We start from the raw sequence: 24394 nt of genomic DNA, 5'->3' as shown, positions 1-24394 counted from the left end.
TAATTCTTCTGTATTTTTAGTAGAGATGGGGTTTCACCATGTTGGCCAGGCTGGTCTTGAACTCCCAACCTCAGGTATTCCACCCACCTCGGCCTCCCAAAGTGTTGGGATTACAGGCATGAGCCACTGTGCCTAGCCCTCTCTCTTGTTTTCTATGGCAAGGAAAGAGTAGGCTGGACAATGAAATAGCAGCAATTAAATGCTTCCACGTGGGCACATGTCACATATCATGTCCATCTACATTTCATTGGCCAAAGCAAGTCACTTGGTCCTGCCCGACTATTTATCTTTCATGTTGTTTCTTTCTGGAAGGTAAAGATTTCATTTTGTTTATATTTTTTGCCCAGTGCCTGGCAAATGGTAGAAATTTGATAGATGCTTTTAATTTTATTTTTCTTTTAACTATTTTATTACGTAAATACTGCATGATCAAAGTGAACATTAAAACTACACAAAGCCAAATAAAATGGAACATGAAAGTACCCCTCCTCAGAATGTTTCAAGAATAAATGAATGTAAGATTTATTTCAAACTCTTTAAAACAACATACAAAATTTTTTACTCTCTGGCCCCAATGTATCTTTTCACTCCATTTTTTCAGCATTTACCCACATAGATTATTTTCTATTAAATACATTACCCAAATATTATATCCATTCACACCACTGTACCCTTCACTTACTATTTTCTTTGCCTACAATTTTGATTCACTTTTTCCTCTACTGGTCTAACTTCCTTTGTGAAGCTTTTTGGACTCTTCTTGACAGTGCTAATGCCCTCTATGCTCTTGTAACACCTTGGACAGATGTCATCTTTCTCAACTCTTAGCCCCTCAGTTTCTTAAAGGCAGCTAAGTGCTTATTCATCTTAAATAGCCAGTACCTTTTCCAGGTACTGGTACAGAGGAAGTGTTCCATCATCTGGTTCACCATTCCCTTGTATCTTTAATATTTCTTTATCTGTTTGCTTCTTCTCATCAGCTTATATATGCTCTCAATGATTTCTCATTCTGCAGAAAGTCCTCACCTGATCTTCTAATCACAGTTTTGGCTCTCTTCTTTACTGTGTCTTGAAATGTCTTGAAAGAGCTGGCCATACTTCCTATCCCTACTCTTTCACTTCTCATTCATGCTTGGACATACTACCTGGTTTATGATTTTACAACTTCACAGAAATGACCTAGGAAATCTAACAAATGATCTAAATGCCAAATCCAATTGCAGTGTTTCAGTTCTTAATTTAAATGTCTCCTCCAATGTATTTTTAAAAATTGAATTAAAACAATTGAGTTAAAGTCATATTTGCACACAATAATGTAGTTATCTACTGCTTTTCTCTCTTCTCCATCCCAATTCCTACGTTGATTGGGATCCGGTGTAATTTCCCTTCACTTTTTTACACTTGTTACGTGTTAAATGCTGGGATTTAGGTTGAGTGAAGTCTAGCCTGAGGAAATAAGTCATAGGACAAGAAGAAATGACATCCAAATGTAATGTGTTAGGTTTGGAGAACAAAAACAAAAACACAAGAAATAAACAAAAAACTAAAGTCTGTGCTATATGCAATTGTGATAGTATGAGCAAATAGGAACTGTTGGCCAGTGTACCTAAGATTTAGAGGGCATGGCTGAGTTAAATCATAGCTTACTAGGCTAAACAGCCTTGGTTTCAAATGATTCTTCTGAAGTGAAGAATTTTGTAGCGAGAAAAGGGAATTTATGGCATAGAGAACAGATTATTTATACGGTATGTAAGAATCTTGTAGACAGCATTCAAAGCAGTCCAAAGGCATCTGCCTTTCAGATGTGCAGGGAAACTATAACTTCTCCAGGTACCATTACATGGTTGTGTGAATTTTCCATTGGTATTACAAATAATAGAACTTATGAGGGAAATGAAATTGATAAACACCATGCAATTGAGATTTTGAAAATCTACATCTTAAAGACTGCATTTAGAACTGAAGCTGAAGACAGAGTGAGAACTCTCATACTGTTGTGAGAAGCTAAAGTGCACTAGGGTAGGACTGCGGGTTTGGAACAAATGTAATCTAAAAACAAGCAAGGGCAATTAAAGAAGAGGATTCATACTGACATTTCAAATGCCTCCTGGAAATCCAGTAGAACTTTCTAGTCTTATCTCCCACTGCTGCCTCTTATGCTCTGTTGCTTCAGCCAAACTGGACACTCTTGTAGCTTCCCAGTTGGTACAAAGTTCTGAAAATTTTAGACCTCTCTTCCTATTACATTTACTACCATATTAGTGTTTTAATATCCTTAGAAACTTGGAATAAACTTAAAAGCAAATGTAGTTTCACGTCTTCGTCATTTGTCTGTATGATGATTTGTCTTTGTTTGTTAATTCTTCCTCTTGAATTTCAAGAATTAGTTACTTATTCATTATTATCATTGACATTTCCTGTGCTTTCATTTGTTTCTCTACCACTGACTGTCTCCTCAATTTCATTATTATCAAACAGCCCTTCTGTGATAGACTGCTGTTCCCCATCTTCATATTGATTAATTTCATTTTCACATGCATCATTCTGATTTCCAACATCTTCAGAACAGTCTTCAGAAGATGAGTCATTTGCAAAGACAGATTTTCATTAGTGGAGTCATCCTCAGAGTCAGAATGTGATGGTCTGTTCGCAGGAATATTGTTTGCTCCTCTGTGTCCTTCATTATCTCTTGGAAGGGATGTGCCTGATGTACTTGCTTGGTCATTATCCAAGTAATTAAAATCAAATGTACTTATTTTGTAGATTAAACAAGAACATTCTTTATTATGATTGTTTGCAATTGAAGCTTCAGGGACACTTTAGGCTGGATATTACATTAAATATTGTTTTCCATTTAAATTAAAACATTTAATCAGAAATTCTGAAAAGCAAGATATGTAAGCGAATGCCTCATATGTTAAAATCATGAGATGCAGTGCCACTGTAATATTCTTTCATGAATTTAATATACAACAAATAAAAAGTTTAAGAGATTATCAATGCAGATTATAGATTCTAGTCACTGGCATTGTTATGGTTCTCTGTGCGTGTGCGTGTGTGAGTATGTGTGTGTAAATTTCCAAAGAGCTTATAAGCTGTTATATAACTGTTGTAAAAGCACTGGAGTCCTTTAAAATTTTTAATGAATTTTTCCCCTATGGTAGGGAAATTTTCTTTTTGTCAGCAAGGACATTTTGGACAATTAATTGATTAAAATACCTATGTAAAAACATGCAATCTGATAGCTAAGTGGGTACCAGAAGAAAATGAGAAGATAAATTATTTTGGGTACCCCAGAGCTATGAGGCCTACAAAATGTGCCTGCTATCTTAGATTAGATGAGCAGGGAAGTTGGTGATGGGGTGCTCTGGGGATCATATAAAAATGTATTTCAGGAGCAAGAAAAGCTTAGGGGCCTGCAGGAGAAAGCCTAGGGGACCTGGTACTCCACAGATATCATGGGGAAGATACCCTTATTTATTTATTTATGTATTTATTTATTAATTATTATTTTTTGAGACAGGGTCTCACTGTCACCCAGACTGAAGCACAGTGGTGCGATCACGGCTCACTGTAGCCTTGACCTCCCGTGCTCAGGTGATTCTCCTACCTCAGCCTTCCTAGTAGCTGAGACTACAGGTGTGCATCACCATACCTGGGTACTTTTTTGTATTTTGTGGTAGAGATGGGGTTTTGCTATGTTGCCCAGGCTGGTCTCAAACTCCTGGGCTCAAGCAATCTGCTTGCCTCAGCCTCCCAAAGTGCTGGCATTATAGATGCTTGTCCTTATTTAAAGTAGGCTGGTAAGTATCGTACCTTATGAGTTTAAGAGCCAGAAGAAGTAAGATGGTAGAACTTGCACATGCAGGACTTGCTGAGCTATTCTCTCTGCTGCTGCCTCCAAGGCAGTGAAACATCCCCCGCAAGCCCCTGCCCAATCTGGGCTAGTAAAAATCCTGGCATTGTGAAGTGAGTCATTAGAAGAGGGGACAAAGAAAGAGCTGTGAAAATGTAAGATTTTAGTGGGATCAGCATAAAAAGCAAACACTACAGAGATGTACCCAGTCCTCTTATGTGGCAAGAGTCATGCCAGGAACTGTTCAGTTCTGCTAGCTACACAGCAGGAAGGCAGAGATATGTCAGAGGAACTGCTGCAAGGTACAGCAATTGCAGTTGCAGTCTTGGGACAACATGGAGCAAGCCCAGCCTTGAGCCTAGTGAGGGACAAGGGAACCTGATTCTCAGCCTTCAGTCCCATGAACACCAGACGTCCCATAGGTCTAGCAGCTGCAAGGAGGGAGTTTTCAGCTAGTATTTGAAAAAGTGCTGCTAGTGGGGGATACTGTAGATAAGTGAAAAATTAACCCATCACTGCTGTGTCAAAGCAAATATCTTAGTTTAGGTGCCATAGGCAACTAACGTTTATTTCTCACAGTTCTGGAGGACGGAACCGAGATCAGAGTGCCAGCATGGTTGGGTTTTGGTGAGGACTACCTTCCTGGCTTACAGACAGCTATCTTCTTGCTGTGCCTCACATGGCAGAGAGAAAAATAGAGAGAGGGTGAGAGAGAGAGAGAGAGAGAGAGAGAGAGAGAGAATGCCGAAGTTATCTTCTTTTAAGAGCACTTTTAAGGCTGGGTGCAGTGGCTCATGCCTATAATCCCAGCACTTTGGGAGGCCCAGGTGGGTGGATCACCTGAGGTCAGGAGTTTGAGACCAGCCTGGCCAACCAGGTGAAACCCCATCTCTACTAAAAATACAAAAATCAGCCAAGTGTAGTGGTGTGCACCTGTAATCCCAGCTACTGAGGAGGCTGAGGCAGGAGAATCACTTGAACCTGGGAAGTGGAGGTTGCAGTGAGCCGAGATTGCGCCATTGCACTCCAACCTGGGCAACAGAGTGAGACTCCATCTCAAAAAAAGAAAAATAAACAATAAAGAGCATCACTCCCATCATGGGGGATTACCCTTGTTACCTAATTACCTACTGAAGACCCTGCCTCGAAATACCTTGACGATGGGGATTGGGGTTTCAACATATGAATTTTGGGAGGACAAATATTCAGTCCACAGGACCAGGTAATGCTGTCCTCTGACTGGTGGTTTTGAAAGTAGTTGTTTAATGGAGAAGAGTTTTGTAGACAAAGAGGAAACATAGGCACTCTATTCTCTCTTCTGGGGAAGACAGGCCCTCAGTGGATTGTATTTTTAGAGCCTGAGCTGGCCATACTGTTTCTGAAAGGTTGGGTTTGGCCCTGGTATTATGAGAGGGTTCTTGACACTGCCCAGGCCTGGTGGTAACTCAGGTAACAGGGAACCTATGGCAACTTGAGACTAATGGGGCTTTGGAGGTCCTATTTGATATTTATGCCTCTTTCTTGATTTATCATTTGGATTTGTTTATTCACCAGAGCACTTTAGAACTTCTTTTGATTTTTTTGGCTAATTTATTTTTCAGTTAATTTCCTTTTGTGCTATTTACTAGATTTATCCTCTCAGTCCACCTGTGTGTGTGTGTGTGTGTGTGTGTGTGTGTGTGTATCAGCAGGATAATGTATGTTTTAAAATAAATTCTCAGTTTGAAAAAAACAATTTTATTTTTTTAGAAAAACTAAGTACAAGTTCTAAGGTTGTGTATTTAGATTTTAATGACATCTCTTTAAACTATAATTCTACTGTGTGTAGTAATTTCATGCATATCACACAACTCAGATCATTTATGAGTTTACTCAGAGTTATTTACTCTAATAAAAGAAAAAAAATACAAATATTTTTGCTGTTATTTATACCACATATAAAACTCTTTCCCTTCTCTAAACAAGTTAATCTTATTAAAAAATCACTTCTCAGTAACTGTTGTGGAGAAATGGATTGCCTTAGTGTGATTCCATTGTTAATTAATGAGAAAAATGAAGCTGACAAAACAAAAGACAGTATCTGAGAGAGGCTATTGAAGTAAGTGGAGAAAGTACAGAAGTTTCCCAAGGAGTACCCTCTACACAACCCAGAAATTCAGGTCAAAAAACATTAGCTGATTTGCTACAAATTATAATCGTTTTGGGAAATAGAAAGGAAAATGCAAGAAACATTGCAAAAATAAAAATCAGTCACTGCTACAAATGTTATTTCCTTATCTCGTTCTCAGCCATTTACTTTTATGATAAAATTTAGAACATATGTTTTGGTAAAATACTGTCTTCTATTTTTAAAAATCACACAAAACTGATGGTAAAGCACTAGTTTAATAATCCATCCCTCCTCACTGTCTATTTAAAACTGTGTTCTTTGTTTCAAGGTCCCATTGAAATAAAACAGAATGAAATTAGTGACCTTCATACCAGCTTCCTAACCAGCTTCTGGCAACAGACCCAGCCATCAGTCTGTCAATATCCTGTGCAGTTTCAGATTTCATTTGGAAAAAAAAAATCAGTTTCTTTCCATAAACATCGTATTTCAATTGTTTCTTTTAAAAAAGCTAATTACATTTACACATGTTACATACAAATAAAGATGTATTTTGTTGGTAAGCTTTCTGCAGAAGTGGAGCTTGATTAGAAATGTTCATTTGAGGCATATGGAGAAAGCTGCAATAGTGAAGCAAAATATTTATAATTCTTCCCTGTTTGGTTTAGATTTGTCAATCTTTTTCCTTCTTTACATAAAACAACATCTTGCATACAAACTGTTTAAAGTTGAAATAGTAGCATTCCAAATGTAGCCAGAGAATGGAAAATACAGTCAAATTTAGAAAGAAAAATGTAGGCCAATGAGAAAAAACTCTTTAAGATAAGATTTGTAATTAGGGGAAGGTCTTAAAAGATGAGGAATTGCTAGTTTTCCTACGAGTGGGAACAGAGAAGACTCATGTACACAGCTCAGTCTTTACATTTTAATTTTTCTCTTAAATTTAAACTAGTTTGTTTGGCACCTTAGTCTTCTTTTTCATTCTCAATGTTCCCATCTTTTCATGACGTTCTTTAAAAAAAAATCCCCATCCTTATTTATTTTCTTGTCTGGCTTCAAGAGTGAAACATTAAAATCTTGTTGTTATAGTGAGACTGTGTCTCTACAAAAAATTAAAAAATTAGCCAGGCCAAGTAGTCCTAGCTACTTGGGAGGCTAAGACTGGAGGATCACTTGAGCCCAGGAGGCTGAGGTTGCAGTGGGCTGTGATCACGCCACTGCACACCAGCCTGGGTGACGGAGCAAGATTGTTGCTAAAAAAAAAAAAAAAAGAAAACAAAAATAAAAATAAAACTTTTGTTCTTTTAAAAGCTATCCTTAGTCATTTCTAAAGAGAAGATGTCAGAAATTGTTGAAATTGTGTCCCACAAAGTCAGAAGCTGTTTGGTTTCAGTTGTACCAACAAGTAAAGCCTGCTTTTCAGCAGTGGATTTTTTATTAGTGAATTCCTTAGGGTGTGGCACATTTCTTCAAAGTCAAATTTCCTGAAATCACAAACATTTTATTATTTCCTTTCATCTTTTATGACTTTGCATTTCCACCCCTGTACTATTTATGATCCCTGGACTCTTAGATGTTTCCTTACTGTGACCTTAAAATTGCTTATCTTCTAGGCTAATTTCTTTGTATTTGGTCCAGAATGGTCTCATAGTGCTATGATGCTGTGCCCTTTGAAGATCTGCCTCATCAAGGATTAGCATTTTAGTGTTAAGGAAAAAATTATCTCCAGGATGATTTATAATATTTCGCATATATATATTTATGCAGTACTTGGAGGGACTCTCGAGTCTTAATATATTTCACCTACAGGAAATGCTGTGTCTGGGCTTGTTCTGCATGGTACAAGGGACCGCTCAACACATGGTTTTCAAAAACCAATGACTTGTCTTTGAGGAAGTTTCTTCTATCTTGCAGACAAGCTGATGGAGTTACTATTTTAAGAAGCAGGGTGAGGTTGGACAGAGATTGCTTGTATTTATTTATTTTTCTAGACCTCTGTAGTCTGTTTACTGTGTGTATACTGGTATTTTTTTTTACCCAATCTTCTCTCAAGGTTGGAAATGTCTTTGTCGTTCAAAATACGCTGCCAAGATAAAAGAGTCATCTTAGGATATTTTTGATATTTTTCTCCCGTGGTTGATACTTTCAAAAATATTTTTCCGTATACTTTTCCACCTGTTATTCCACTGAGCTGAAGACAGATTCCTTAGTCTATTTAGAAATACCCTCCTGGGACTTTCTTCTGTCCCTTCTCTCCCAAAATAAATAAACACAGAAAGCTATGTGAACAAAAATCTTGTTGGGAAGCAGCGCAGTGAAAAAGAGCTTTGGAGTTTGAGAATCCTGGGCCCAGCTCCTCACTTGAGTTTAGTATATTTGGCCAACTTGCTGAATTTGGCTGAGTCTCAGTTTACTCATCCATCAAACAGGATAATAATACACTTTGTGAGAATTAATAGCATATAATGTATGGAAAGCTCTCAGTAGACAACAGTGAATGGTCACTAATAATAGTGATAATATGACTGTATTTTAGTTAAAGTCTTATTAGATGGTGCCCTTTTGGATTTATGTTCTTGGAGTGTTAAAGGAAAGCACAACATGGCATCAGCATCACTGAGCAAAAATGGAAACCAGAGTGTTTTCTGCTACCTGTATGTATTAGTTCGTTTTAATGCTGCTGATAAAGACATACCTAAAACTGGGTAATTTATATATATATAAAAAAAGAGGTTTAATGGACTCACAATTTCATGTGACTGGGTAGGCCTCACAATCATGGCGGAAGGCGAAAGGCATGTCTTACGTAGCGGCAGACAAGAGAGAATGAGAGCTAAGCGAAAGGGGAAACCCCTTATAAAACAATCAGATTTCATGAGACTTATTCACTACCACAAGAACAGTATGGGGGAAACTACCCCCGTGATTCTATTATCTGCCACTAGGTCCCTCCCATGACACATGGGAATTATGGGAGCTACAATTCAAGATGAGACTTGGGTGGAGACACAGCCCAACCACATCACTCTGGTTAGTATTGGATGCTGCCTGTCCTGATTTACTTTAGGGTAACCTGGAGTGACTTGACATCTCAAAGATTCAGAGGCTGCCTGAAGATTTTGTACAGTGATTTGAATTGGCCTAAGGAACCTTGGGCTGCTTCTCAAATAAATCGCCGTAGGACTCAAAGTCACGTGATATGTCGAATAATGTTCTTTGGAGACAGCCATGCCGGGATTCCAATCCTTGTTCTGTCACTTAAACACTGTGGTCTCTTGGGCAGTTTCCTTATCTTACCTTTCCTTCTTTGCAGAACGATGCTAATTATATTTTCTTTTCAAGTTGCCAATTCCATGGAATTATGTATGTGTAGCACCCAGAAGAGCTTGCTGGGATTGCAAACATAAACAGCCTCAGAAAAGAGTTAAAAGCCCTTGGGTTTGAGTTTTAATCTTAATTTTGCCACTACCTCACTAGGTGAACAGGGCAGATTACTTAACCTTTACCTCCAAATGGATGTGTTGGAATTAAATATTTTAAAAGGAATTACTATTTAAAAAAAAATATGATGGATGTAAAGTAGTTAAGTATAATCCTAGAATATTTTCCCACAAATTTTCTTTTGGTGCTACTTTCAGAGAAAGAGTAAGCAGTTGGAAACACGATATATTTTACATTTGGTTACTTCTTTTGCCCTTCTGATGTGAGAGGTATGTGGGCAACTGCTGGGTCTTCATTCTGGCTCCTTGGAAGTTAGAGTGAGGGGCTTAGTAACATTTTCTTTCTCCTAAATGTTTCCCCCCAAATCTAGGAGTAATGCAGACATGAAATAGATGCCCTGACTGCTGCAGGCTGCAGTGCTGAGAATTAAATGAGGTGAGTCTCAGAGTCTCTGAAAACATGGTAACACCCACATCAGACAGCAGACAGCAACGGGTCATTTAGGGGTTTGCACCCCAGATTGGATTAAAAGGAGATTAAAGAAAAGAAAGGTTAAGGGGTGTGTTTACAAAAGGAACTGGACACTTTTCTACCATTTAGGATGTTTATTGTGTTTAGCTTGCTTTCCCTTTATGAAACAGAAAGGTGCACTTCAAGAGTAATTTGCAGCATATTTAATTGTACTGGGAGTTTCTGTCTCACAAGGCTATACGAAATAATGAGCAGATAAGAAAGGACTAACGGCAGCAACTGCATGGAAGTTCATGACACATTTATCTGCATAAAAATGCTCTCCTTATTTCTAAGGAGTAGTAAAGACAAATAAAAAATGCATTCGATTAAATGACAAAGGACATAGTAGTGCCCCCTGAAGGTGTGAGCTGGACCTCGCTGGCCTGAAGGCTGTGACAGGGATAGCTAAATGGCAGACAGTAGCTGCATTTCTGCTGTCACAGTTTCAGCAATTGTCACTGTCAAAATGTAGCACATTCATTATTCAGGTACAAAACTATAATTAAGAACATTGGCCAAGAAAGGGGGAGGGGAATTGGACGGTTCAGGGAGTTGGAAGTAGGATAAAGAGCAGTTCTCCTCTAGGTCACTAGTTCAAACTTCGCCCATATTGGTAATGACTGACAGTCATTAATATATGATGGCTGTTTGATGGCCTATATGAGTAGGTGCCCATATCAGAAAAGTCACCATTGTAATTGGCATTAATTGGCACTTCTGTTGGCAGCGTCAGCCGAGAGGCTGAAGATTGAATGGTCTATAGTGAGAGAATTATCCTCTCATCCTGGGAAGCAGCCTCCCAGGGCAAGGATGAAGCACTGTCACAGTGCATGGTGGGAAGGCGGCTGCTGTCCCAGCTCCTCCAGCTCTGCAAACACAGGACGTCAGTTTGTAGTGTTCTCTGTTTGGCACCTTGCTTGATGAGCCCTGAATCTACTTAAAATCCAGCCTCACCAAAATGAACAATGGGCACACGAAAAGCCAAAAGGCCCAAGTGTGAGATAATGAGGGGGACCTGCAGGGCATCGTCCCCTCGTGGTTTGCTTCCTGACAAACCACACTTGGTCAGAGAGCTGAGCAGCTTCCTATGTGATCTGCAGCAATGATTTATTTTAGCTTAGGTATTTTTTTTTAAACAACAACAAAAAACCATACTCTTTTTAGAGATGAAAAAGCAAAGAGTTCTCTCTCTCGCTCAATGACCTGCACTAAAACACTGTTGGACATGCCACCATGTTGACTTTTTATAGTTGAAAACTAAAGGTCCACTGTAATCATTTTTTGCTCTCCATTGATTTAAGGACCCAGTCGAATAATAATTTAGACTCAACTTTTCATCTCTGCATAGATTCATGATTTGTAAGCTGTTTCTGGCAACCATCTCTGTAATACCAATGAAATTTCTTTTTATTCATTTCACTTTTTGGCTCAACTCCCTCATAATTAGCTTTTAGGTCAAAGTAACAAGTATTTAAGATTAAATTTCTGTGGATATCAACTCCTAAAGGACATTTCTCCAGCAGTACTTCTAGTCACCATTTCCTTAGCATTCTCTTACATATATGCTGAAGTAAAGTACTTGAGGGATATATTTTCTGAAAAATTAAACATCAGAAAGAAGTTTACTTGTGCTTTAAATAGCTATTGTTTTCAGGTTTCAAAAAAAGCAGTTTGTGAAAAGCAAGTTAAAAAGCAAAATAGAGAATATTTAAAAAGTAGTAAAAATTTTGTTTGAACTATTATTTAAATTAGAAGACAGACTATTCCTGTCGTTTAAATTGTCTGGAAAATCAGAGCAATTTCTTCCTTAAACAGAAAAAGTCATGTCTTATAATGTTCATATTTTTATTGAAATAAATCTTTTACCATTTCTTTTTTGAGGTGGTTTTTTATTTGTACATTAAACCATAAATCTCATTTCTTGGATATTATTCTTGCCTTTAAAATTTTCTGTTTCAAAATCTAGTAATTTTCTGGGTTTTAACATTGTAAAATAAACGTGGAAGTTTTACTATAGGTGGCGCTCTTGCATACAGCTTGCTTTTAAAACTGTCTCTATATAGAATGAGTTTGGCAGGCAAGTTTAATGGAAGCTGCTTAATAGTATACATTATATATCATAAATTCTACTTAATGATTCTGCCCAGATAAAGAGCCATGAGCCCATTCCTCAATGATTGATATGCTTGTTTCATCCAAATTACCACCATTTGGTATATTATGACTTTTATTAGCAATCCAAGAATTTTAACAAGTAGATCATGGCTCACCCACATTAAAGTGTGAGAGAAATTTGGATCTTTCCATTTTCTCCCCAACTGCAGAGATGGCACCATTTATGTTTCCCATTATAAAAATAAAAATTTCAAGACATGATTAAAGAAAGGTAGACAGTGTACTACTGAAAGAGCAATTCACTCTCTTGGAAGAAAGATGATGAATGCAGGATCTCACACTGACCCAAAGTAAGGGAATGTTTATAGTCAAAATGTTGAACAATAATTTGATGAAATTCAGTATGTGGAGAAAGTACTTATTATACATGTCATTATTTATTTTAGGTGAAAGGAAGACACGCTGAAAATTTTAATTGTCGGCAAAGAGATAGATTAGATTAAGAGAGGTAAGAACATAGAGATCTGTGTGTGTTCTTGAGAGAGGTGGCAAGAGGAAAATGAGAGAAAGGGGGGAGAGAAGGGGGAGAGGAAAAAGACTTATGGAAAGGAGCAAATTGATTGGGGTTGCAGAGGGATTGCAGAGTCCTTCCTCTGTCTGGTGTTAAAGCTCTTCTCTGGGACTATAGGGATACTGGTGTTCTTCCCAGAGGGGCCTCTTATCAGGTTCAATATCAGTGACAATATTTTGTTGATTAGTTAAATCTGTACTGTGGTTTAGCCACATGCAAATATTCCACTTACAAAGCATCTCAAAGAAAATGTTTAGGAAAATGTGTCATTCCCATTCCATAAATCTTTTCTTACTCTTTTGGAAAATTTGGGATAAATTAATTCTCCATGATCCACACATATATCACCTTAGTACATGCAGAATGTACAAATACTTCTTTCTGTTTGACACTTCATACTCAGAGAGCACTTCTTGATTTTTTTTCTAAAGCCTTTATATAACAAGTTAAAAATAATCTTCCTTGATGATTTAGTGGCATGAACTGAGATTAGAACTTCAAAGACAGTTGCACACAAGATGTACTTATTGTTCTTGTGGTCCTTTAAATATTCTGAAATGTCATTTTCAAAATGTCATTGCTATTTATTTACTTCTTGTTTTATATTTCTTTGTATAAAAATAAAAACTCTTCATTGTACCACATTTAAGGCCTTCACATTTCCACTTAAAATAATAATTTATATTTCCACGAAACCAGACTTTTTCTGTACAGAGGGGAAGGTCACAGCTTATGCATCATAATCTCACAATCTTTTAAGAAACAAAATTAGCAGTTTTAAATCTCAAACACTGAAGAAAGTGCTCATTTGTTAATTAAGGAGCTATATCGAATACAATAAACTATTCTAAAATAATTTTCTTTATAACATGAGAATTAGATTAAATTTTTTCCCTTCTTTTTCACTCAGTTCATAAGAACAAACTAGGAATGATATGTAGATTCTAAAAAAGTTTGCTGTTCATTATCTACGTGTTTCCCCTAATGTTGTCAATGATTTAATAATATATCATTAACTTTGGCAATTTGGTAAGTTGTTTGCTGATGAATAAGCTTTCCTAGCTAATCTAAAAAAAGTTTACTGATCAACAAAAGCTTTATCAAATGTGTATGTGCCAGGCACATGTTTTATGAGCTTCCTATATAAGAACTGTTTTAATCTTCTCCCAAACTTTAAGAAGCAGGTGTTATCACCCTCCTTTTACAGATGAGAAAGCTGAGACACAGAGGACTTTAATAACCAAGCCAAAGCCCTACAGATAGTGGGCAGCATTTCCAGGATTTATCTGCTACACCTGACTCTAGAGCGCATGCTTACCCACCACACATGTGGCTCCCACTTTAATAAGTGGAAATGAATGAAAGTAAGGCAGAAAAGTGTGAACCAAAGAAGTTACTTATTGGCTTTGAATTTTTTGAACTATTGGGATGGAGCAGAACCAAGGAGACATCCAGTTGGAGTATGGGGTGGGGAGGGGAGGGGAGGGGGATATCCTATTCTTCCTCAATATTGTTTACATTATTTATGTTGAATACTTAAGAATTCTCAGAATTACCAGATATACAGGTAGTGCAATGAAATCAGAAAATATTGTTAGGAGATTTTCTCCATGAGTCTGTTGTATTTCTGCACTTTTGGCAGACAGAAGCATTGACTGATTTTGTTTTGGATTATCTTTTCAGGCATGTTTGTATAGGTGAACAGCCTGAGGAGTTAGAGATAGTATCACTTCCTGGAGAAAAGGGCAGACATGCTTACTGTTTATTACAATAAATTATTTAGGATTCCTGAGCTGAGGTTTTCTCTCCTCTAATACAATATTATGCATGTGCAGGGTCACCTGTCCCTCTTTGCATTGCCCTATGGGGACTGTAATTTGGGAAACCAAAGCAAAAATAATGACACTCTGGCTATTTCTGTTACTTATAGTAGTAACATCCTTTGTCTCTGACCTAGGGGTATCGTGTCTTCTGCCAGCATCTATGAAATGATGGCAGGCTAACTTCCTAGCGTGCAAATATGGTAAAATCTTAGACTCTTCATAGTTCTTGATAAAGACATAGTATTATTAAAAATGGTTTGAATTATTTATTGGATGATAATCTCATTTCATTGATACGTATGATTTTTAGTTAACACTTCAATATATTAATATGGACTATATGGTTTATTTTATGCAAATATTCTATTGGAAATTTAATTATTATTACCTCAGACACTCTTCTTACTTTTTTTGAAGATGTTCTTTAACACTCTCCCACATTAGTAGATTCACATATTGATACTTGTCTCAGAAAAGAGAAAATATGTATAGGGACATGTCAATGAGACCTGAGAAAACTACCTGGAATATTATATGGGCTACAGTTTGGAAATCATTGTTTTAAACCATCACGTCTCTGTAAGATGATCAAACTATATTTTCCTTCCATGAGCACAGAATATTTTATTCATCAGAGACTTTCCATTTAGTTTAGTAGCAAAGTGGCTTAACAGAGTTCTTGATTAGTATCAGGACACCTAACTTCTAGTCCTTACTTGGTCAAGAGTGCTGTGTCAGCAAAATGTCTCATTGTCTCTTTTTTAAAAAATGGGGATAATAAACCTTGCCACTTGCCTTCCTCACCGCAATATTAAGGATACTAATGAGAGTCTCCTGAGAGATTTTGAAATCTGCAGAAAGAATAAGCTATATAAATACGCAGCACCAAATCATATTTTAGAACTGAAAGAGCTTATAGAAAGCACTCGGGCTAATTCTCTTATTTTATAGGTGAAGAAACTGAGGTCCAGAAAGGTTAGATGGCCAGTCTAAGGGCACACAATTGGTTAGTGTGTAAGAAAGTACAAGAAGTTTAGTCACACAGTTTTCCTTTTTAAAAAAGCTGGTTAGTGGTAAAAAAAAAATAATAATCCCAGATATTTCAAGGTGTCATAGTGATGTTATTCCCTTGGCGGCTTGGCATAAGGCAGGTTGCTCCCCAGAGGCAAGCCAATTTGATAATTGCAGTTCATCAAGGATTCTACTTGCATCAGTTGAACATAGCATTTGGTTTTTGGCAGTTGTACTGATTCTATTTGGGTGAAGATATTCTTAAAGATACCCTTGGAATAGTTGATGCCTCAGTTACATGTGGAAAGGCACTGATTAACTCTTTCGGATGACTGGAATAATGACTTAGGTTGAATATGAAGCACATATGTATGAATATGTTGCTGGATCCAGACTCCCATATTTTCTCTTTGGTGGTTTACTTGGTGTGATTGGATTTCTCCAACTGCTTTGAATGTTTACTAGTGTACACTTGCCAGGGAGTGTCAGCACCTTCCCTGGGTTATGTAGTGCCAGTGACAGCTGAGAGCTGTCAGACAGCCAAGATTTACTAGAACTGTTTACCCTTATCCAGGTACAAACAGTGGGGCCAGAACCTGCATCACTTATCGTGTTGATGCTCTTAATTAGGTACTAATTAAATATTGTGTCTGGAAACTTCCTTTATCTGTGGTACAGAAGAACAGTTTGAAGCAAATATATGACCAAAACCAGACAAATCTATTAAGTCATCAGGAATTTCCAGATGCCTTACATTAAGAGATCCTTATCCGATATTAGCATACCCAGGTTGCAGTAAATTTGTTAACTTATCATTTGGAAATATGTCCTTGTTTTTGGTTTTGTCCATTCAGGGTACCAGAGTTTTGATTTGTATTTGTTTTTTAATTCAGGGATTTTTGAAAAAGACCAGGGTGTTTTGATCCATTGAGACAGGCTGAAACCACATTCTGAAAAATATCCAAGTTTTACTGAATATATAACATACACTAAAGGAAATACAGTAGGTTCTAATATTCATTTCCAATCCCTCTACCATAAAGAACAGATGAGGACCTTTAAACCTATATCAACATGGTAAGGGGGTTAGTTTTTGTTTTGGTCTAGCCTGGGGTCTTTTTGGAAAGCCCAAGATGGCTCTTGCCTCACACTCTCTGCCCTGGATAACCGACCCCTGTTTCACTTGCACAAAGTTCTCTCTAAATAGCATCCTTCTTGGTTGCCCTAAAAATGCTAGTTGCCTGCCTTATCAGTTACTGGGCCCCATTGTTTCTACAACTGGAGCACCCCTGTTCTCTCCCTTGTATTCTCCCTTGGTTATGACTAGCAATGCACTATGCCATGAGAGAACAATTTAAACATGCTTCGGTAAGAACATCAGTGGACACCCCCACCCCAAATCCTTTGCACAGTGCCATGACATTACTGGTGAGATACCATTAATTGTCATCTGGCACCTGCAGCTCAGAGCCATTATCTGTTTCCTCACTTCAGTGCCAATATCCGATGGATACACATATACTATTTATTTGATAGGGCATAGGTAATAGTTTCTTGCCTCTATGTTGCTTCTGTCTTGATTTGGATAAATAATAATTACTAATGATGATATTAACAACTCACATTTATTGGATGCTTGTAGGGTGCTAACACTGTTTCAAATGATCTACATGCATTAACTCAAACTTTAAAATATAGAAAATATTCACGTAAGTTATTGACATGCTTTTTTTCTTTCAGTGATGGGAGAACAGAATATAGAAAGCAATTATTTTAGGCTATTCTATTTTCTCTTCTATTACACATTCTATCTTAGAGTTGAGGCAGTCCAGGAAGTGTTTTGTGCTGAAACTGTGTATTGGTTAGTAATATCTACAGCAGGGACCCTTGTACCTTTAAGGAAGCTTATCTCAGGTAAAACAGAAACCGTTTCTCAATATTTCTTAAGAGACTAAAGAGATACCTTTTTAGAATGTCAGTGACAGACGTTAGGTTTACTGAAATGATAAAATAAGACTATATCAAATAGGTTTACATTGTTATATGGTTGTTAAAACAACAACTCATTAACAGTAGGCAACAGGTGATGGCTTATTTGAAGAACTGAAGAAACCAAGCAGTTTTAAAAAATAACAGATACAGTTGGTGTGGGGTCAAGGACGCACCTGTATTGAGATTTTTGAGGCTCTATAGAACAACTTTTTGGCAATGGTATTAGGTAAAAGCCTTCTTTCAAAGGAACAAATGCTGTCCAAATGATATCAGTTTGTGGTTTGACTTTCAACATTATAAATGCTAGATTTTAAAAAAAGTCATACAGAAAATTTAAATTTTACACGGACAAACAGATACGTTCACTCCTTTTACGATTTCCATCTGTTGTAACATGTTTAAAAGATGTCTCCTATTTAAAAATTATGTAATAGCTCAACATAGTTTTCTTTTAATAACTTTTAGGTTTATTCTAGAAATTCAAATATTTGATTTATCTGAAATGTGTTATAGTGTATGGTGTGAGGTTGGTATCTACCTTAATTTAATTTTTTATAAACAATTATAACTTTCCCTATCCATTGAATAGTTCAGATTTGATTTGAATTGACAGCTTTGTTGTACAATAAATCACTTATGTACTTCCTGGAATGTGTATTCTGTTTCATTGATCTTACCACATAATCTTACACCAGTACCACATGGCACATGGTTTTAATCATGATAACTGTACAATGCATTCCAATATCTTATAAAACATTTTCCTCCTCCTTCTCGTTCTTGTGCTTTTTCTTCTCCTGTCTTCCTGTCCTCATCCTAGTTCTGTTCCTCCTCCTCTTTTTTTTTTTTTGAGATGGAGTTTCACTCTTGCTGCCTGGGCTGGAGTGCAATGGCAAGATATAGGCTCACTGCAACCTCCGCCTCCTGGGTTCAAGCGATTCTCCGCCTCAGCCTACTGAGTAGCTGGGATTACAGTTGCCCACCATCACGCCTGGCTAATTTTTTGTATTTTTCTTTTTTTTTTTTTTTTAGTAGAGACAGGGTTTCACCATGTTGGCCAGGCTGGTCTCGAACTTCTGATCTCAGGTAATCCGCTCACCTCAGCCTCCCAAAGTGCTGGGATTACAGGTGTGAGCCACTGCGCCTGGCCTTAGAATTGTCTTAAATATTCTCAATATTCCAGCATCTTTATGATTTAGATAACATATCAAATCACCAAAATGTCCTCCAGGATTTAAAATGGGATCATACTAAATTTATGGGTTGATTTAGGGAGATCTGACTTTATAACAACATTGAATCTTCATGTCTAAGACAAGGTTTACCTTTACATTTATTCAAGAATTGTTTTTGTCCTGTAGTGGAGTTTTATAGTTTTCTTATTATAGGATCTAGACATTTCTTTATGAATATATTTTGGAGAATAAAAATGTTTTTAAAATATATATTATGTGAATATATAATATGTTAAATGTTTAAATTGCTGCTATGAATGACTCTTTATTTTTTTTAAAATATTTTCTTTAAATACTTTTTAATTGGCCTGAAGGATTACCAAAGAAGGTAATTATGTTCCACAAAATGATTACATAAGAATGTTTTAAGTGCTCATCAGTGTTGGACTTAAGTAAATGTGGCTAATGTGTATTAGTGACTATAATATTGCAGAGAAAATGATGGTATAGATTCATATTTATTGTGACAAGAAAAAGGACCATAAGATATTTTCGAGAGAAAAACATGTTAAAGAATACCATTTGGCATGATATAATTAATGTAAAACCATACACACATAATTCATATGTGCATATATGTTTGGAGAGAGAGAGAACATTATTTCCCAAAGTGTCAACAGATTATTTCTGCGTGTCAGGTTTTGGAATAGTTTTTATCTTCTTTTGTACATTATTTAATTTTGTAATAGCATTTGCCATACTTTACCAAAACAGTAATATAGTTAAATCCAAATAGAAAACAATATTAGAACTTTCATAAGCATTACAAATAAATACATCAAATTAGCTTTTAGCATAATTTTTTCCACTAAAGGCATTCTTTTTTTCTTTTTTTTGAGACAGAGTCTCACTCTGTCGCCCAGGCTGGAGTGCAGTGGCGCGATCTCAGCTCACTGCAAGCTCCGCCTCCCAGGTTCACGCCATTCTCCTGCCTCAGCCTCCCGAGTAGCTGGGACTACAGGCACCCGCCACCACGCCTGGCTAATTTTTGTATTTTTAGTAGAGACGGGGTTTCACCGTGTTAGCCAGGATGGTCTCGATCTCCTGACCTCATGATTCGCCCGTCTCGGCCTCCCAAAGTGCTGGGATTACAGGTGTGAGCCACCGCGCCTGGCCCACTAAAGACATTATTATGGATTTAATATAATGTTTATGGATAGCCTTGAAAACAGTTAAACAATTTATTTGGCCTACTAAAATCTCTTCAGCATGCAAAATTGTTAGTAATTCTATTTATTTGAGCTGCACCAATCACATTGATAATGACACCTAGCAGAAGCATCTTCACATCTGAAGGACGGTTGACTTGCACTAGATTCCTATCACTGTGCAATCACACATCCTCAAATGATTCATAATGCTCTGTTTCTCTTTAGCTTAAAACAAAATCACTGAATACCTTATTGGTTATTTTAAAAATTCCATTTGAAAACTTTAAAATTGTGGATATTTAAATAAGAGATTTTTAAATGAAAGAGACAAATCGTGATGGCATGTTATTTTTTTACTTTCACGTTATATTTACGTAACTTAAATGTGGTAAACTTGACAATTGAAATAGGAATTAAGTGGAGCTAAGCCTCTCCTCTCACACTTAATATAACTTTTATATGGATAATAATTTGTGAATTGATAGGAGACTAGTTAGAAAATTGCTAAATTTTCTTACAGACATCATGATTTTAGTCACCACCCAAACGAGTTATTACATTCTTACTAGTGCCAAGCCTTATGCTTTATATGCATACTCTCATTAGCAACTACTTGTGAAGTAAGGACTGCTGTTGTACCATAATAGACATGGGGATTGTGAGACTCAGAGATGTTAAGGAATCTGTCAGTGGTCATACAGGTTAGAAGCTGGATTTGACCAAGGCCAAACTGCCCCTAAAGTTCAAGCTTCAAAGCACAACAATCTCACAATCCAGTCTCCCAATATTTAATTTCCAACAACTCAACTCTTTTCTTTTGCTTTACCTCTCTTTTCTCATTACATTACACCGTTTCCTCCTCTAATTATTCCCCAGAGGTGACTTGACATCCACATATGTTGGATGCAAAATTTGCCTAGTCATTCAGAGAAAGATATTCAATAGTTTCAGATATTTGACTCATCAGGATTTAAATTCAGCAGATTGGAGGCTGTGGAATCTCTTCATATTATAAAGAATGTAATCTAGGCCCAGACAAGTTAAGTAACTTGTCTACACTTGCATAGTTTGCTTCATTGACAAACACTTATCAAACACTTACTTTGTACTGAATATTTTTCTGTCTTCTTTAGGAATATTAATTTGATCCTAATAAACAATCTATAAGGTAGGTGAAGCTATTACTATCCCTGTTTAACACATGAGGAAACTGAGGCATAATGAGGCTGAGTAACAGGGCCACTGTCACACAGATAGCAAGTGGTAGAGCCAGATTTGGAAGGAGACAGCTGTTAAGTCTTTGCCTGTAATCACATGAGCCATGTTGCCTAGAACAAGAGTCCAGGGCTTCTGGTTTTCATTCATTCTTCTTTCTACTATATTGGCTGATTACTTCAACCTATGAATAAGAAGAAAGTTATCTGAAACCTGGTTTTGAAAAATAATTAGTTTTATACATTTTAGAAAAATTAGCTTAATGAATACCGTGAATATAATTAAAGACTAAGTGAGTGCTGTGTATACTTTTAAAATGATGCTTCTCTGGAGCTATGTTTATTGTTAAATGGAACTGTCTTATTGATGATGGCCTTTTCACCCAATACCTGCTGATCTTCCATAATGCTAATATACACCCAAAGTTGACACTTGCTAGACTGTCTTTGCAAGCATAAATATTAGACATACTAAAATTTGATTTTGGCTCATCTTTTACTTTGAATAAAGAGATCTAAAAATCAATCCATACAGCTGCGTTTCATTTTCTATGAATAGAGGTCAAATATATCAGGGCACGAGTAGTATTAAAGGTAATCTATGAGGTCAAGGTAAATGTATCAGGTAAGCAGTTTTTAAAATTCTGATTTTAACAGGATATACAAACCTTGTATATTTTGTTTATTTTTTGCTGTCTTGCAACAGATCCTATGTGAAATTTAGCATTTAATTCCTAAAAATAGCATTAATGAAGTATATCTGTGTGTTTGTTTAATTTTGTTTCTCTTATAATTGGGGGTATTAGAGAAAAGGGCTTGGAGGTTCAAGGTCTGAGTTTAAGTTTAACACTTACTGACTATGTGACTTTAGGCAGATTGCTTTTTTTCTCTAAGTTTTAGTTTTCTTATCTGTGTAGGGGGAAACTTATTCCTAATTAATGAAGTTGTGAGGATTGAATAAAGTAATACAATTGATTTTTTTAAATAGAAAATGCAATTTATTTTCAAAGTGTCATCAAATGCTATCAATTTTACTGCCAGATTTAGCATTCCACGTTGGGGTGGGCTATGGCAGTGGGCCTCATGCCAGATTAGGGTTTTCCCTCTTGGATTCTAATCTGGGGCCTGTCACCACACTAACTATGTGAGCCAGGGCAAATATCTGGGACTCAGCTTCCTGCACAATCAAAGGTTTGGACTAGGAGAAACTTAAGGTTCTTACCAGGTTAGAAGTTCATTGATTCATGATGTTCTTTGCTATATGTGGTCAAGGGATCTGAGCACCAGGCTGGGGTCACAAGTCACAGCCTAAAATATCTATGTTTGACACTGATTAGGTATATAGATAAAAATCACATAATTATATAGGCACCTCCTTTTCACCTTTTAAAAATGGAACTGGAGTAACTATGCAAAAACCTTCATTCAAATCCAGATGTTTTTAATCTTTTTTAAAGCTAGAGAATACTTATAAATGGAGTTATGTGGTGATATGGTTCGGCTCCGTGTCCTCACCCAAATCTCATCTCAAATTGCAATCCCCATAATCCCACATGTTGAGGGAGGGACCAGGTGGGGGATGATTGGATCATGGGGGTGTTTTCCCTCATGCTGTTCTCGTGATAGTGAGTTCTCACGAGATCTGATGGTTTTATAAGGCAGCTTTTCCTGCTCTTGCTCACTCTTTCACCTGCTGCCATGTAAGATGTGCCTCTTCCCTTTCTGCCATGATTGTAAGTTTGCTGAGGCCTCCCTAGCCACGCAGACCAAGTCAACTAAACCTCTTTTCTTTATATTATAAATTACCCAGTCTTGGGTATGTCTTTATAGCAGTGTGAAAATGGACTAATACATGAAATAAATATATCAAATATGTAAAAATGCAGATTTTTTTCCTAAAAATAAAGGTCTAGCAGCTGAACTCATTATCTTTCCCTCTAAACTCTTCATTATTTTTTTTGTGTGTGACTTTTTTTTAACTTTTATTTTTTATTTTTGAGACGGAGTCTTGCTCTGTCACCCAGGCTGGAGTGCAGTGGCACGATCTTGGCTTACTGCAATCTCTGCCTCCCAGGTTCAAGCGATTCTCCTGCCTCAGCCTCCCGAGTAGCTGAGACTACAGGTGCGTGCCACCACACCTGGCTAATTTTTCTTTTTTTGTATTTTTAGTAGAGATGGGGTTTCACCATGTTAGCCAGGATGGTCTCGATCTCCTCACTTCATGATCTGCCCTCCTCGGCCTCCCAAAGTGCTGGGATTACAGGCGTGAGCCACCACTCCTGGCCCCTTAATTTTTAATTTTTATTGGTACATAGTAGGTACGTATATTTATGGGGTGCATGTAATGTTTTGATACAGGCACACATGTATAGTAATCACATGAAGGTAATTGGAGTATCCTTCACCTCAAGCATTTATCATTTCTTTGTGTTAGGAACATTCTGATTCCACTCTTTTAGTTATTTTAAAATATATAATAAATTATGGTTGACTTAGTCATCCTGTTGTGCTATCCAATACTAGATCTTACTCATTCTAACTATATTTTTGCACCCATTAACTATCTCCACTCTCTCCCACTCCTTGCCCTTCCCAGCCTCTGGAAACCATCATTTTATTCTATCTCCATGAGTTCAATTGTTTTAATTTTTAGCTTTCACATACGAGTGAGAACATGAGAATAAAACCCATTCTTTTTTATTCTTTGTCACCAGTTGCTTTAATATTGAATACCTGTGAATTATCTTGGACTTTCAAACTCACTTTGATATGCCATGGATCACCAAGATAATTTTACATCCCCAATAATTGGACTTGCCTCCAATCCTGTACCCATAAAACCGCCTGACCCAACTGGCAGAAGGCATAGAAAGAGAGAAGACAAGAAGCAGCTGGACATCAGAGAGAAGCAGCTTGACTTCAGAGGGACAACTTGACATCAGGACTTTGGAGAAGAGTCCCTCACGGGACTCCAGGGGAAGATCATCTTCCTGCTCCAACCCCTTTCCAGCTCCCCTTCCCAGTGAGAGCCATTTTCATTGGCAATAAAATCCTTTGCATTCATCATCCTTTAATTTGTTCATGCAACCTCATTCCTCCTGGATGCCAGATAAGGACTCAGGTGTGGGTGCAAAAGGCTGTCACACTGACCCTCCATTGAGCTGTTAACACTTAAGCTGTCTACAGAGAGCAAAGCTAAAAGAGTACACTGTAACACATGTCCTCTGGGGCTTCAGGGGTCATGGGTAACTCCCTAGATGCTTCTGTGGGGCTGCATGGAGTTTTGCTCCTGCTGGCACCCAAAAGTGCTTGTTCTGGCTCCTGCATCTGCTCACCTGCATTCTCCTCCTCCCACGAGGGGTAGG

The 24394-nt window shown here is 37.2% G+C and overlaps 1 long non-coding RNA gene across 1 annotated transcript in view; it reads left to right on the top strand.

Annotated features, from left to right (window-relative positions):
• LOC129049559 (uncharacterized) overlaps positions 1-24097 on the top strand; it is a 69002-nt gene extending 44905 nt beyond the window's left edge. The window contains exon 3 of the long non-coding RNA XR_008512744.2: positions 23744-24097. This is a non-coding gene — a long non-coding RNA (uncharacterized LOC129049559). The remainder of the gene's footprint in view (positions 1-23743) is intronic.
• The last annotated feature ends 297 nt before the right edge of the window (positions 24098-24394 follow it).

This window comes from Pongo abelii, chromosome 14, assembly GCF_028885655.2.
Source record: "Pongo abelii isolate AG06213 chromosome 14, NHGRI_mPonAbe1-v2.0_pri, whole genome shotgun sequence".
Lineage (NCBI taxonomy): Eukaryota > Metazoa > Chordata > Mammalia > Primates > Hominidae > Pongo > Pongo abelii.
Note: the sequence above shows the minus strand (reverse complement) of the source record. Positions and strands in the feature narration are given on the sequence as shown.